This window comes from Carcharodon carcharias, chromosome 8 (assembly GCF_017639515.1).
Source record: "Carcharodon carcharias isolate sCarCar2 chromosome 8, sCarCar2.pri, whole genome shotgun sequence".
In the NCBI taxonomy this organism is placed as follows: Eukaryota; Metazoa; Chordata; class Chondrichthyes; order Lamniformes; family Lamnidae; genus Carcharodon; species Carcharodon carcharias.
The window spans coordinates 28,064,694-28,079,347 of NC_054474.1; the positions used below are offsets into that span (position 1 = coordinate 28,064,694).

The 14,654-nt window shown below is 40.8% G+C and overlaps 1 protein-coding gene across 1 annotated transcript in view; it reads left to right on the forward strand.

The window, feature by feature from the left end:
• LOC121280981 (teneurin-2-like) overlaps positions 1-14,654 on the forward strand; it is a 787,212-nt gene that overhangs the window by 210,801 nt on the left and 561,757 nt on the right. The gene's annotated exons all lie outside the window — the stretch shown is intronic.

Consider the following 14,654-nt stretch of genomic DNA (forward strand, 5'->3'; position numbering starts at 1 on the left):
CTTGTTGGTAATTTTAGTAATTTACTCTTCAGTTATATCCCTGTATACATGTTGGACCTACCATCTTACATTTGCCTATCATGTTACCATTACAGTTGCAGTTTGTGCCTTAGAAGTGCCAACACTGTGTGCTATGTGTAAATAAAATTGTAATTCTTATAAAAACAGATTTATAATGTTTCATAATGCACAGAGAAAACCTTCTCCCAAAACGTTACTAAAAATACAGAGAATTTAAAAGCTGAGGAAGATTACAGGTCCGCATTGTGCTGTAATGCATCACAGCATGAATTCATACTTATTATTCCACACACGCTGAGCTGCTGATCTCGACAGTGTTGCCATAGGTAGATACCAAGTGGGACCCAAACATTTCCCCAGAGGGAAAGAGGAAAAAGAGGAAACGCAGTCACTCTGGACAATTCTCCCACATTGTGTAACAGCTGGTTATACTCTCGAGCAGCACTGACAGAGATATCAAGATGCAGGTCTCTTCAACAATCCTATTGCCTGGGGAAAGTGCTTAGCATGGAAGTTCAAAAAGCAAATAGGATGAAGAAGATAGGTGAGTTGGAATCACATTAAATGGATCAAATATATAGAATATCTCACCAGTAGCAGCACATTCCCAGTAGTAAGACTTTCAGAGTTCACTCATGGCTGTGGTCCTTGATAGTCATGGTCCTGTGATCTCTGCTCATGACTAGAGGAGATGAGTACTAAATCACTAAACCCCAAACAAGGCTGGAAATTATTGGGGATGGAATTCTTATGCATTATACAGAATAGATTTTTGATTAAAAATAATCAAAACAATGTAAATTAACTTTTAAAAAGGACCTGATTCTGAAAGGGATTGGAGGTTATAAGGATATCTTCACATCAATTAACATACTGCAACAGATTAAACGAAGAAATTGTATTAACAATTGCAGAGTGGGCATTTCATTGGTAAATGCTTTTCATCACAGGTAAATGTGAAGAATTACATTTTTGGCAAGAAAAATGAGGATGCATATTACTTAGAAAATAGGAAGCCAAATGCCGCAGAGGAGCACAGTGATCTGGGCATAAAAATAAACAAAGCACAAAAAGTAGTGACACAGATTAACAAGGCCATAAAAAAGAAAACTGGGCACTAGGGTTTGTTTCTTCAGGGAAAAAATTGGAATGTAAAGTTTTGCTAAACATGCATTGAACCTTGGTTAACTACACCTGGAGTATGGCATGCCCTTCTGGTCGCCATATTATAAAAAAGATATAGAGGCACTGGAGAAGATGCAAAGAAGATTTATAGGAATTATACTGGAAATGTGGGGGCATACCTATCAGGGGAAGATGAACAGGCATGGTCTCTTTTCTCTTGGAAAAAGAAAGCTGAGGTTAACAAGTAGAAATCTTTAAAATTATGAAGAGTTTCACTTGAGAGGAAGAGCAAAACTAGAGGCCATCAATTATAAGATAGCCACCAAGAAATTATCTCTGGAATTCAGAAGAAATTTTGCTACGCAAAGAGTGGTGAGAATATGACGTGTAACTCGCTATCACAGGGAGTCATTGAAGTGAATAGTATAGATCAGAGGTCAGCAACCTCTCAGAAGTGGGGTGCCAGGTCTTCATTTATTCATTCTAATTTAAGGTTTTGTGTGCCAGTAATGCTTTTTAATATTTATAAGGTCTCTATATAAAATTACCATAATCTTACCAGTTGTGATCCTTGCCTTTCCTTGTTGAGTTTTCCAATGTCCAGCAGGTATTTGGATATCTCCTTCCCACTTCCCGTGTGCCATAGTTTGCTGAGCCCCGGTATAGATGCATTTAAGAGGAGGCTAGGTAAGCATATAAGAGGGAATGGAATAAAAGATTATACTGATAGAGTTAGATAAGAAAAGGTGGGAGGAGGCACAATTGGAGCATACACATCAGCGTGGACCACTTGGATCAAATGACCTGACTTCTGTGTTGTATCCAGTGTAAACCTATGTAATCAAATATAGAATCATAAAGTGGTTACAGCATAAAAGCAGACCATTCAGCCCATTGAGTCTGTGCTGGCTCTCTGCAAGAGAAACTCAGCTAATTCCACTTTCCCCACTCCCCTGCCTTTTCTCTGAAGCCCTGTAGTTTTTTTTTTCTTTTCAGATAACTATCCAATTCCTTTTTGAAAACCAAGATTGAATCTGCCTCCACTTTCCCCACATTCAGGCAGTACATTCCACTTCCTGTGTTTAAAAAAAAATTTTTCCTCATGTCTTCTTTGATTCTTTGTTGGTTCACATTGGTATCCTTTGGTTCTTGACCCTTCTACCAAAGGGAACAATTTCTGGAATACAAATAGTCATTTGGTAGTACAGAACTAGAGTATTGCTCAAAAAAGAGACCTTTTTATGTCGAAGATTTTCTTGCACTCATTCGGAAATTCACAAGAATACCAGTATAAGGGAAACAACAAATTTATACTGTATGAGAAGAGAGTGCTGATTGGTTGGAAAGTGGATTCTGGTGGAGGCATTTCCATGGAGAATATGCCAGTTGATGGTGACTGACAGTTAATTGCCAATCATTGTTTGAAATTTAAACCAGGCAGCATGACTCAGATTGATCAAGGCATTGTCTTGAAGAATGGACCCATGAATGGGTCTTATTTTGTTTAGCTAAATCATTCAGTTTATCCCAACAGTTTCTCCCAATCTACTCTGTCCATGATTGTGAGCATTCTATCAAATCTCCTCTCAACATTGTCTTTTCTAAGGAGAAAAGCCTCTGCTTCTCCCGTTTATCCATGTAACTAAAGTCCCTTATCCATGGAACTGTTCTTGTAAATCTTTTCTGCACTCTCTCTCTCTAAAGAGTTCACATTCTTTCTCATGTATACTTATATACAAGGTAATCCATGTACAAATCATTCCGTATTATAATTCACCCACCGGAATGTTGGAAATTTTATGTTACAGCATGTTGACTGTTCACTGTGACCAGGGCACACAAAGAGATGAGAATCACAGGAGCCTGAGATATGACAACAGGCGTCTTGGAGCCTGAGAGAGGAGCTTGAGAATAGAAAATAGGAAACCATGGGGTAAACATCCATTCTGGCTTGAATTTTGGGCCAGAATGAACACTCCACAGAAAGCGCTGCCCCAATCAGCAAGCCCAAAGCTGGCCAGAAATTGGATCCTGTACCACATATCAATAATTCCAATAATATTCACATCCAACTTTCACATCCAAAAGTGTATTTTAGAGATTTTGCCTCACCACCTGAGATCTCAGGTAACTGCCCTGAAGGGAAAAGGAAGGTAGGAGGAATGGGACAAATTGAGGCCAGCAGCATCCGCAAGAAGTGCCATGGAGACAGGAGGAGCTCCAGAGAAGTGCTTTTGCTTCTCCTGCTTCCACATCACTTTGAAAAAAGAGATAGACTTATTTACCTTTTGCATGATGGGGGCAGGATGCCTGGAAAGTGTGAGTGCAGCAGGCCTGAAGCCTGCTCAAATCAAAGTGATCTCTGAGAGCCCTTAAAACAAGCGCTGGGCTCTCCATTAGCATTTGAAATTGGCCTAAATCCTGCTTCAGCTGGTTGTTTCAGGCATCTGAGAAATGCCCAAACTTCAGGCCGGATGTTTTTCACCTTGGAGCAAGGACATTGGTCTCTGAATTAGTCATCCTCGCAACCTTTTTCACCCATTAAAAGGATGCAGTGAGGCCCTACATCTGATCAACAGCCTAATATCGTCAGTGACAGAGATGGAAGTCAGAGATAAATTGTACTAGAGAATCAAAAATAAACATGGGTGTGGGACTAAATCTGTAGCATGTGTTTCCAAGTTACCATCCACTACAATGACTCACCAGTAAGATGATGCTCCTGCTTTAAATTCTCAAACAGTGACCCAGATTTTGAATTGAGTATTCAGGTGTGTACAGTATTTAATTATCGAGGAAGCAGCTCAGCAATGTGTGCCAGTACCCAATTTTGTAAAGCTCACCCCCAATGAACTTGGTGACACTCTTTTGGCCTACACTATTTTAACCAATTAGCCCCCATTAAATTTAAACTGATTCAAACAGTAAAATGGTACTCAGTGTCAGAAGGCGGTAGTGGAGGCCAGCATTATCATTGCTGCCAACATGTTTCTAGGAACAGGAAACAAATCCACTCCATAAGACATGCAGCTGAATGCCTTTATGTCTTAATGGTTTTGCCAATGGCTGTAACACAAAAGAGGTAGTAAACAGATGTGATTACTATGGCTTCAGACTTGTTCTGGCTACTGGAATTTCATCTGAAAAATTTAACAGGTCAGGGCTGAGTTATGGGAGATTCATGTTCCAAAGGAGTTTACCCAATTGCTTTTGGGTTCAAGATAAAAAAAACTTTCAACAGTCTTCTCTTGACGGTGTTTTCTGCAGCTATTTGCCACCCTGAGGAAACAAAGTAAACCGTGGGGCAAGTCCATGACAGTGTAAATTGTTTATGATTAATTACACTGAACTTGATGGTCTAAATTACCTTTTTGTTTCAATAGGTTCTCTTGTCCTTATGTTATTTTAATCACTGCAGAATAAACATCCTATCTGACCTACACCGATGCACCAATGATCTATCCTCTATGTAATGCTGCCATCACTGGAGAGTGACTGGCATCTCAGCAACAGAAAAGAAACATAATAATGTTTCAGCTGACTGCAGCTGAACAGTATAGTAAGTAGAAAGAAGTTGGAAGCATTAATATATACTGAGAATAAAAACTGCCCCCCCCAAAAAAAATTGGTGAACAGACATTGAAAACAGAACATATAAATGGAATTCTTGCAATGTTTTTCTTTCTTCTTTCAATGGGAATAGAATACTGTGTTAGTAATACACATTGTAGACTGTTCAAACCTTTCATTAACCAGGACACACACAAGGTGCTACAAATAAATGTTGACCATTTTACAGCATAATCCCTGTGTGGGAGAACTGTTCGCCCCATGCTTCGGAGTTTCATGTGCAATCTGAACTTACATGGACATTTTAAAGTTGCTGAGTTTTTGATTTCTTTCTTTCTAGTTTCCATTTCAGTACTGATTAACGGAGGAATTCTAGTTCAATCTTCCCTATAGCAACATGAAAATTGCCAGCACATTCACCATAATGGTTACTAAACAGGACAGTGTTGAGGTTTGCATAAGGAAAATGCTGCGGATGCTGGAAATCTGAAATAAAAACAGGAAATGCTGTAAATATTCAGAAAGTCAGGCAGCATCTGTGGAGAGAGAACCAGAGTTGACATTTCAGGTCAATGACCTTTCATCAGAAAAGTGAGTCTGTTTTTCTTTGATAGTATGCCGGACCATTAAAAGTTGATGGGCAGTACTGCTCTGGATCAGATGCGACCATTTTTGGAATGGGCCTTTCACTGTGCATTAATCCTAGCTCCTTCAGTTAAAGCACTAATAACACCTGGATGAAGGGCTTTCTCAGTCAGGCTTCACTGTTGTGTTGGACAGTTATGTAAAGTTTGGATTACAATAAATGCTATGTTTAATGTGCCCTGAACCTTTACAGTGCTCTCTTTTTAAAATTTTACCTTGAATTGTTTTAAAATTGAAACTAAAATAACAAGCTTAGTAGTAAAAGAGGTCAAAAATGCATTGACAATATAGTAAAGCTAAGTGCTTCAACAACATTTTCTTTTCACCTCGATCAGGTAATAAAAAAAAACACTTGGAATTTTTATAAATAATGCAAAGTTTACTGCAAATTATTTACCACAACAAACTCTGCCATGCTGATCACTCCAACGCTAATTGGATTAGTCCTGGATTGATTCTATATTAAATTTATGTCAGGTTCCTAAATCCAAGGTGAATAAAAAGCTAATCCTTCAGAGAAATCCAGTCAGAAGTCTTCCTTCCTTCCCTCTGTTGTCAACTGATCCAGAGATAAATGTATCAATGATAAATTACTCCTAAGCCACTTGCACTAACATGTACTCAGCAGTCCATTGAGAAAAAAAGAGTTTTCGGACAGGATAGTACAATTATTCAACTCTTTTTCTTCCCCCTATCCTCACCTCTTTTCTGAAGACAGTGACCCACCTTGGGTGAGTTTGAGCGGGCACCTGCTCCATCCTACTTCCTAACCCATGTGGCCATTCTCCATGTGTGATCATAGACGGAGAGAGTCAGAAGACTATGTGCACCAGCATTGACCAGTGATTGAACCTGGCTTTCTTTCAGAATATAAGGCTGGTCATTAGAACTGAGCTATATAATGCAGTTTGAATGTTATTTAATGGAGTTTAAATGATAAAAACAACAAAGATTGCTTAAGATGTAACTATTTCAGGTCCGCATAACGCTACAATAGGGATTGTATTTCTGGGTGTTTTGTCACATCCTCTTGTTTTGCCGTTTTTTTCCCCTCGCTTTTTTTGCTGGCCCCATCGTCTTTCCTAAACTATTCCCGGCTTTCTTTTTTGCATCGTCTGACCCCTCAGTGCGTCTCCTGGAACACTGCGAAGTGTGCCCGAAATTTCCGATCGCCGTTAGTTGAACGCTGGCGGTAGCCGACTCACTTTAAACGTGTTAACGCCGACATTAAAATAACACCGATTAGAAAATCGAGGCTTGTGAGTTCCTCGACTTTAATTTTCGCGCACCTGCCCGTGTCGTACCAGCGTCTGAAAAGGACCTGGTCTCAAAAAAAAAAGGGATTCATCTTGGGCACTCGTGTTAGAACACTTGTCACTGCTTTTGTTGCATTGTGCTATGACTGAAATTTTGTTTTGTTTCAACACGTTGCTATTACCGGCATGTAACACTATTTTTAGATGAGTATCGTTCTTGTAGACGATACTCTAAGTGCCGAGGGGACTTTAGTACTCAGAGGGCTAATGTCCCTGAAACACTTAATAATTTTAAACAGATAAAATCTCGCTCTGCTTCTTCTTGACCTGACTAAGGCTGTTGTCATAAAAAAAAATAAATTGCCTCACCATGTCTTAAGTATAAATTGACAAATCTTCGGGGAGAAAACGAACGACAGTTTAGTTTCAGTAAATATTCACTCTGAGAAGTAAAATGTAAGTTTGATGGACAATGCAGACAGAGATGGATGGCTGATGTCTGTAGTGCTGAGAAGCTTTCTGATTTTGATTAAAGGCAGCAATGTTTTTAATGGATATAGTTTGCATATTTGGGCAATTTTCTGGAATGACTAAAATCCCCGTGCAGCCAGGGATTGTCTGCTAAGAAATTGCAGCTGAAAATCTGTCACACAAGTCACCAGGACAAAGCCGTGTTATGGTGGGTACAATGGTTAATTTAGTCAGAACTCGTGCAATACATTTTTCCCATTACTTAGAATTCAATTTAGACTTATAGTAATGGCCACTGTGTGGCACAGTAGGTATCAATTATATTCATTTGCCTCTGGAACCGAGGCAAATCCAGCCCAGGCACTTTCCTCCCACTAATGACGAGCGATCTTTGTGAAATTAGTTCAGGCATTTCTAACTAAGTTCTAGTGACTGGAGGCCCACAGTACAAAAGTAGCTTTAATAGTCTCAAATTGCAGCAAAAATTGACAATCTCCTTCAGATCACAAGAATAGCAAGTGTATGAAGTGAAAATGACACTGGTGTAGAGAGAGATATATGCTCGCACCTACAGCCATACATAGTTACAGCACAGTGGGAAGCCATTTGGTCCATCGATTCTATGACAGTTTTTGCACAAGCAATTCAAAACTAACCCTATTACTCTGTTTTCTTCTAAGTCCTGTATTTTCTTTACTTCAAATGTTTATCTATTGTTCCCTAAAAGAGTCAAAGGCCTGTCTCAGCTATTCCCTGTGGGAAGGCATTCCATGCTCTCTGTTAAAGGCATTTTCCTAACCTTTCACCTCACTATTTTACTTGTACAGTATATCAAACTTGAAGGTACTCGATACAAATAGCTTTGCCCCCCAACCCCACCCCCCCCCCCCCCACCCACCACCCAGCCAGGAAAAATGTTTAATTTACTAGCACTGACAGCACTTAGCTTGATGAGTGCAACAATTTGCAGGAGTTAACTGAGGCATGGTCAAGGACTGTTGCACATTCTTCTATTAGCGCACATGTGAAATGTCTTGAAGAACTCTGTGTACGAGAAACGTTGGTGTGCCAACTCACAACATCCATTTCCACAAATGCTCAAGCTGCCAATGTTCTGCATCACTGCAGCATCCAACTGTGACTTTGTACAGTTTTGTTGCATCTTGCAAATATGCTGTTACAAATTTTGCAGACTAATATTTTCTGCAGCTCATAGCAAATTGTTAACTGTTAAAGTGCACTGGCCTTGAAATTACACTGTGATTATTACCATATGAATGCTCATTCATACAAGTGTATTTTCTGCACTGTTATAACAGAGGCAATATAATATAAATATCTCTGTTAGAGATATTTTAGCTCTGTTATAATTATTCTATTAGAATAATTATAATAGAGGCAACATAATATAAATATCTCTGTTAGAATAGTAGACACAGACATTTTATACAAAGTATTCAAAATTCAATACCTGATCTTCACACAGTGCAATTTCAATGTTTATATTAATTATTAGTCTAAGTATATTAGAAATGGTAAAGGCTAACAAATTGCCTGAACATGACAGTGAAGCAATATTCTTATGATAAAAGTAACAAACAACTAGAGTTAAACTTACATGGGTACTGATCGGTGTCTGTGTTGTAATTACTGCAATGAAATCTCTCCAAAGTGATGACTATTGTTTGTAATATTTGCTTCAAATCCATGTTTTTGCCTGAGTGGATTGCACTTCAGCCACATTTTGTGCTGGCAATTTTAGTAGAGCACTCCATGTTCCCAGCACATTAATGAGGTTCACACAAATGCCAAATGATTGTGATATAGTTTCTGACTTTATACAGGAGTAACCCATAGGTGGTTATTAGAAAATCTATTATGCAGTATATATCATGCAGATAAAAATCAAAGCCAGGGAATAATTTTAAAGCGTGAAATTTATTGAGGGGTTAACATGAGTTTGTAAACCCCAAGAGCAAAGCCCAAGTGGATTATAACCGCTTTGGTGTTGTGATTTTATCAGGTCCATGAGACCTTTATTGCACTCTGGGAATTGTTCCCATCTCCTCATTAGACTGTGGGGTTGTTGAAGGCATTTCTTTTGGCAACACATATCGTAATGGTCTTTACTGGCGAAGATTCTTTTTTTGTTAGTTTGTGCTCACTGAAGGATTAATGATTACTATGTAATCATTTGCACATTTGTTGATAATCTGGAGTTGATTATCATAAAGTAATACATTATATATACAACAGCAATGAGAATAATGAATACCAGGGACTGGTAGAAAGGAAATACTTTTGCTTGGAGGTTCAAGTTACACTTTAACCTGTTAAAGAAAATGCAGTTATTTGTCACTTGGGTCCACAAATGAAATGAAAACCTTGAAAGTACTCCAGGGTGTCTCTTATTATTATATCCTGTGATGTTGATAAGATTGCTCTATTTTGTTTGGCAGTACTTTTGTCAAAAGAGAGTGTCTTGGAAGATACCAATGACTGCGAGGTGATACCTGGTGATACCTATGTAACAATAATGTAACTGCTGTAAATGTATCATCCCTCTGTCAAATCCAATGAATTATTTTAAGTTTACAATTCCTTTAAGAGGGTGTCTAGTGAGAATTATACAAGTGCTCAGGATTCATCTCTTGTGGTTTTTGGGTCTCCTGAATCCATTGGTCAAATCAAAGTTTTGTAATCACTCCCAAACATCTCTTATATCCATTATAATTGTAAATACCCAATTGCTGTTTTTACTGCACTTAGATGGACCTAGGTAAGCATACATAAAAGGATGGATTGGGATTTACTCAAATCTATTTTGAAGATGCGTAAAGTCTTGGAACAAGGAGTAATTTCCGCAATGTGTGGTATGTACTGCTGACCTCCAAGCTTTTATATTTCTGTCCATCAGGGACCCAGTCAATCTCCCCTGCCGAAAAATGGATAATGTGATGAACAATGATATTTTCACTGGAATGGTTGGTGTGGCTCCTTCCTCTCAAGTTAGGGGAATTGAATTATAGGACAAATGCTGCTTTAAAAGACGATCAGTATTATTGGTAGGGAAGCACTGGAATGAAGAAAAGAGAATGTAATGTAAGTTTAATTGCTGATAGATTTTACTTCAACTCTCTATATAACAACAGATTAGAAACTAATCTTTTCTGGCATGGCAAGAATGCACTGTGTGGTCTAAACCAGCATGTCTGTTTAAAGCTGTCAGTTCCCTACACTCAATTTGCTGTTGTTGTGTAAGTGGGAGTAAAGGTTGTCTGGATAGAGCATTGGTTTACACTTGTGATTCTCCAAAATGGTGAGTGGCCAATCTCCTCTATGCCACCATAACGAGGCAACAGTGTCTTCTAAGCACTTCGCCACTGTGTGGGGGCAAAAATCAGCCAGCTAGTAACACTTGTTAATTTTGTGCAGATACTGGTGGCTAACAGGTGGTGATCCAGGAGCAGGTCTCCAGCCCATTTTGTCACCTGGAGAATGTGTGTGCTGCTAATAGTCTACGGAAATGAGAATATAGTAAAAGTTATTCTAGTGGCCTGAAGATATTTTTTTCACACTATGATTCATTATCAGAAAATGTGCCGTTGTGCACTCCCACCCCTTTGTTCCTCCAGATTATATTGTAACTATTAGGAATTCTTGATGTAAAGGGATATGGGGGAGGGGCAAGATGGATGTAACTGTACTGACCCTGCATTCCTCCAATTTATCACATTTGGGAAAATTTCCATATCTTTCAAAACAGATGTTAGGAGAACTTTTTTGTTTGTTTATAGGATGCAGTGGTTTGTTCTTAGCTTTAGATCAAAGATTTTGAGAAGAGACACAGTTTTGGGACACTCAAGACTTGAAGTTTATTGTAACTGACGCAAACCTGGGGGTTTCATTTCACAGTTAACTGTAAAACAAAGGGACCTTTGGGAAGGGAAAGGGAAAGATTGTAAGTACAGTGAAAAGCTCTCCTGTTAACAGTGGAGTGAATCCAGAGCTAGCCTAGATATTCCACAAAGATACAAGACTGAATCTTTAGCTCCCGGCATCTTTCATCACCAAAAAATGTTTCTCCTTCACACGTCAGATGCTAATTAGCAAATATCTAATTAGGAATAGAAGATTAATCGCTCCTGGGAGCAGTTGAGCCTTTGAGCTCTGGTGGCTGTACGAGTGTGTGTGTGTCTGTGTGTGTGAGAAAAGAAAGAGACTGACTCTTTCCCCTCGTTCACTGTCACAAGAGCATCGTTGCCAGGAAGGCATACACACATATACACAAATACACACCTCTCTCTCTCTCCGGGGCGCCGGATCGATGTAATATGTTGAGTTTGTATCATTATTACACGGCGGATTAGATTGATTTGGTCGTGGCGGTGAGGGGCAGAGTTGAGTGTTAAAGGTGGTGGAGGGGGCGGGAGTGGGGGCTGCTGGGGGAGTGGTGGTGAGAAGCAGATCAAACGTAACCGGACTTTGCCCTGTGTGGGCAGCTCCGTGTGTGTGTGTGTGTGTGAGGGTGAGGGAGCCGCCAGGGGCACAAGCTGCTGGGAAGTGTCTGCTAGTGGCTAGGGCGACGGGAACAGGAGTGAGGCGAGCTTGATGATGATGATGATGATGGGGGTGGAGGGGGGAGAGGGGACATCTGCTATTTACACCTGTCTGGCTCGCAACCATCAGTTGTCATGGAGTCACCAGTGTAGACATCAGCGGCTGCAGGTTTCTGACAGAGAAGAGAGCAGATCTATAATCCAGCCGGAGTCCTGCGCTGTTATTTTAATCTATTTCTCAAGTTATCCAAACCCTCGGACTTATTTATTTTTTCCCCTGCAGTGTTGATACTTATTTCTCCTCTCAGACCCTCCCTCCTCCTCCTATTCCAACAGATAAAAGAGAAGCCGAGGCAGGGCTAAGCGGCTTCTCTGCTCTGACGTTTGGCTCTCTCCACATTTTTTTTGAAGCTCTGACATTCGTTTTTCTCCCCCTCTATTTATTTCCGCCCCCCCCCCCCCCACCTTCTCCGGCTTGCTAGAAAGAAGTGCCCGAGTTGGAGGCTCCTAAAACCGGTTCCGGTCATGTCCCAGCCTCGGTTAAACTCCACGGTCGCGCTGTCTTGTAGCCGGGGAAGGTAAGGGTTGGAACTCGTCTCTTAGCCAACCCCTCTGCACCTTCTCGTCCACTCTCCCATCCTCTCCCCTTTTTTTCTTTCTTTCACCCTTCTCTCTCTTTTCTTTCATTTCGTTCTGTCCTTCCCTCTCTGTTATTTCCTTCCCTTCTTCAGTCCCTTCCCTTCATTTCATTCATCTCTTCCACTCATTCCTTCCCTCCCTCCCGCTTTCACTTTCATTCATCGCCCCCCCCCTTTCATTTCCTCCTTCCCTTCCTCTTTGATTTCATTCCTTCCTTCCCTACCCTCCCTCTCTCACTTCTTTCCTCCTTCCCTCTTTCATTTCCTTCCTTCCCACTCTCTCTCCCTCCCTTCTTTCCTCCCCTCCTTCATTTCAATCCTCTCTCCCTCGCAACCCCCCCTCCCTCTCTCTCTTCTTCCTCTCCCCTCTCTTCCCGCCCCCCCTCCCCCACACCCTCCCCCCTCCCTCCCTCTTCCTTCAACACCCCCTCCCCCTCCCCCTCCCCCTCCCTGCCCGTCTCCAGTCCAGAGGAGTCAGGTCAGAGGCCGGACTGGTATCGAACCCACGGCCGCCACTGGCATCGGCTTCAGTGGTGGTGGGGGGCGGGGCGGGGTGGGTGGGTGGGGGGTGGGGGTGCTGGCTGGCGGGAGCTGGCAGTGTGGTGGCCGCTCTCCTCCATCATCACCATCATCATCTTCGTCTCCTTGCGGTCGGAGGGTGAGGCGAGCCCAGGGGGCACTCGAACTCCAAGCCCCGGACCATGCTGCTCGCCAACGCCGCCAAGCCCAAGAAGTTCCCGGCGGAGACAGGTAGGTGCGAGCTGGGAATCTCATCCCTTAAGTCCATGGACACTCATCAATGTCGTGGCGGTTCATCCACTCGCTCAGGCTGCAGGGCAAACTGTGGAGGCTATTAGAATATTCTAGGAGAGGGAGTGCTCACTTTAAAAATATATATATATATTAATATTAATTCTAGCTGTACAGTGCCGCGTTTAATAGGGTTCGCAGTCTCGTTTTATTGCGTCAAATAGATTTAAGGGAAAACTGGAAAAGGAAAGGAGAGTTCGGAGGCAGTTTGTTTCCCCCTTCTACTAAAAAAAAAGTTGAAAAGTAACTCGAGTTCTTTCGGATCTGCGGTCTTTCTCATTTTGCCACTTGTATTCGCTTCAGTCGAGAGCTGAGTGTTATCTGTATTCCAGTTCTGGACTATAGAAGGGGGTTTACTTGACAGTGTTTAGCGAGCATCGTTTAACTCTTCCCGGCCGTTCCATTTTTACCATCATTTCTTTTAAATCTTTCAGCAGTTCATTAAAAAAAAACAAAGACGTGCTGTTTTACTATAGGCGTTAATTCCCGTCCTTTTCTGTAAAGTCTGTCCGTATGTAACATACATATTCAGCCTGTTTGCTGGTGTTGGGTGGCATAGGCAGTTTGTGTGTTTGTACCGCGTATTCTCTGAAAGCTGCAAGCGCTGTTTACCATTTAAAGTCGTGTTGCTCCGAGCTGTTGATGTCTTTGAAACCCGGTACTGGCTTGAAAGCAGTGTACAATCTCAAATATGCAGGATATGATTTTCCAGTTGCCTCGCGAGTTGGAATAAGAATACATTAATTAGTTGCTTACAAACGCCGCTGCCTTTTTGCAGCCTTCCTTGCAAATCAAAAAAGCAGCTTCAGACCACACAGATGTTTAAAGAAACCTTTAATGGTGAGACTGGAATTCTGCTACTGTTGTAAGGAAATTGTAAAGAAGAATAAGTCTACACCATTAAAAAATCCTCAAGTCCTTCCCAGCCAGCTTTTTATTCCTCTAAATTCTTCAATTAGTTTAATTGATTAAGAGAACAGGCCTCCCATTGGATTCACTAACTTCTGTTTACGAGTCCCTATTTCACAAAACTTGTTGCTAAATTATTCATTTACATTTAAACTTGGGTGAAGGTATCTAATGCACAGGTAGGAATAAATTAGAGAAAGTTTGTTTCTCCCACTTGATTCTCAAACCACAGAATGTTAAATCTCCTTGGTAACTTTAAACTATGGTGCAGCTTGTGCCCAACACTATCAACTGATGGGGTCAATATGTCAAAGTGCCAAATATTTTGTGGTAGAATTGAGGGAACAGAGTTTTCTTTGGATTGAGATTTAAAATGTTCCTAATTCTTACAAAACTTATAAGAAATTTGTTGTTTTAATGTTTTGTTTGTGTAGTTCTGACTGAGCTCACAGCCTTTCTCTTCTCTCATGCACAAAAGTACAAGGAATGGAAAATTCAACCCTCAGCGATGTTATGATGGAAGTGGTGACATCTTATGTTTTTTTATTTGATGGCAAAGATTCACTTATCAACAGAAATTACAGTGATTACAGTATTGGGTGATTATGAACAGGTGAAAAGTGATAGTGTGTTGCATCCTTGTACAGGAG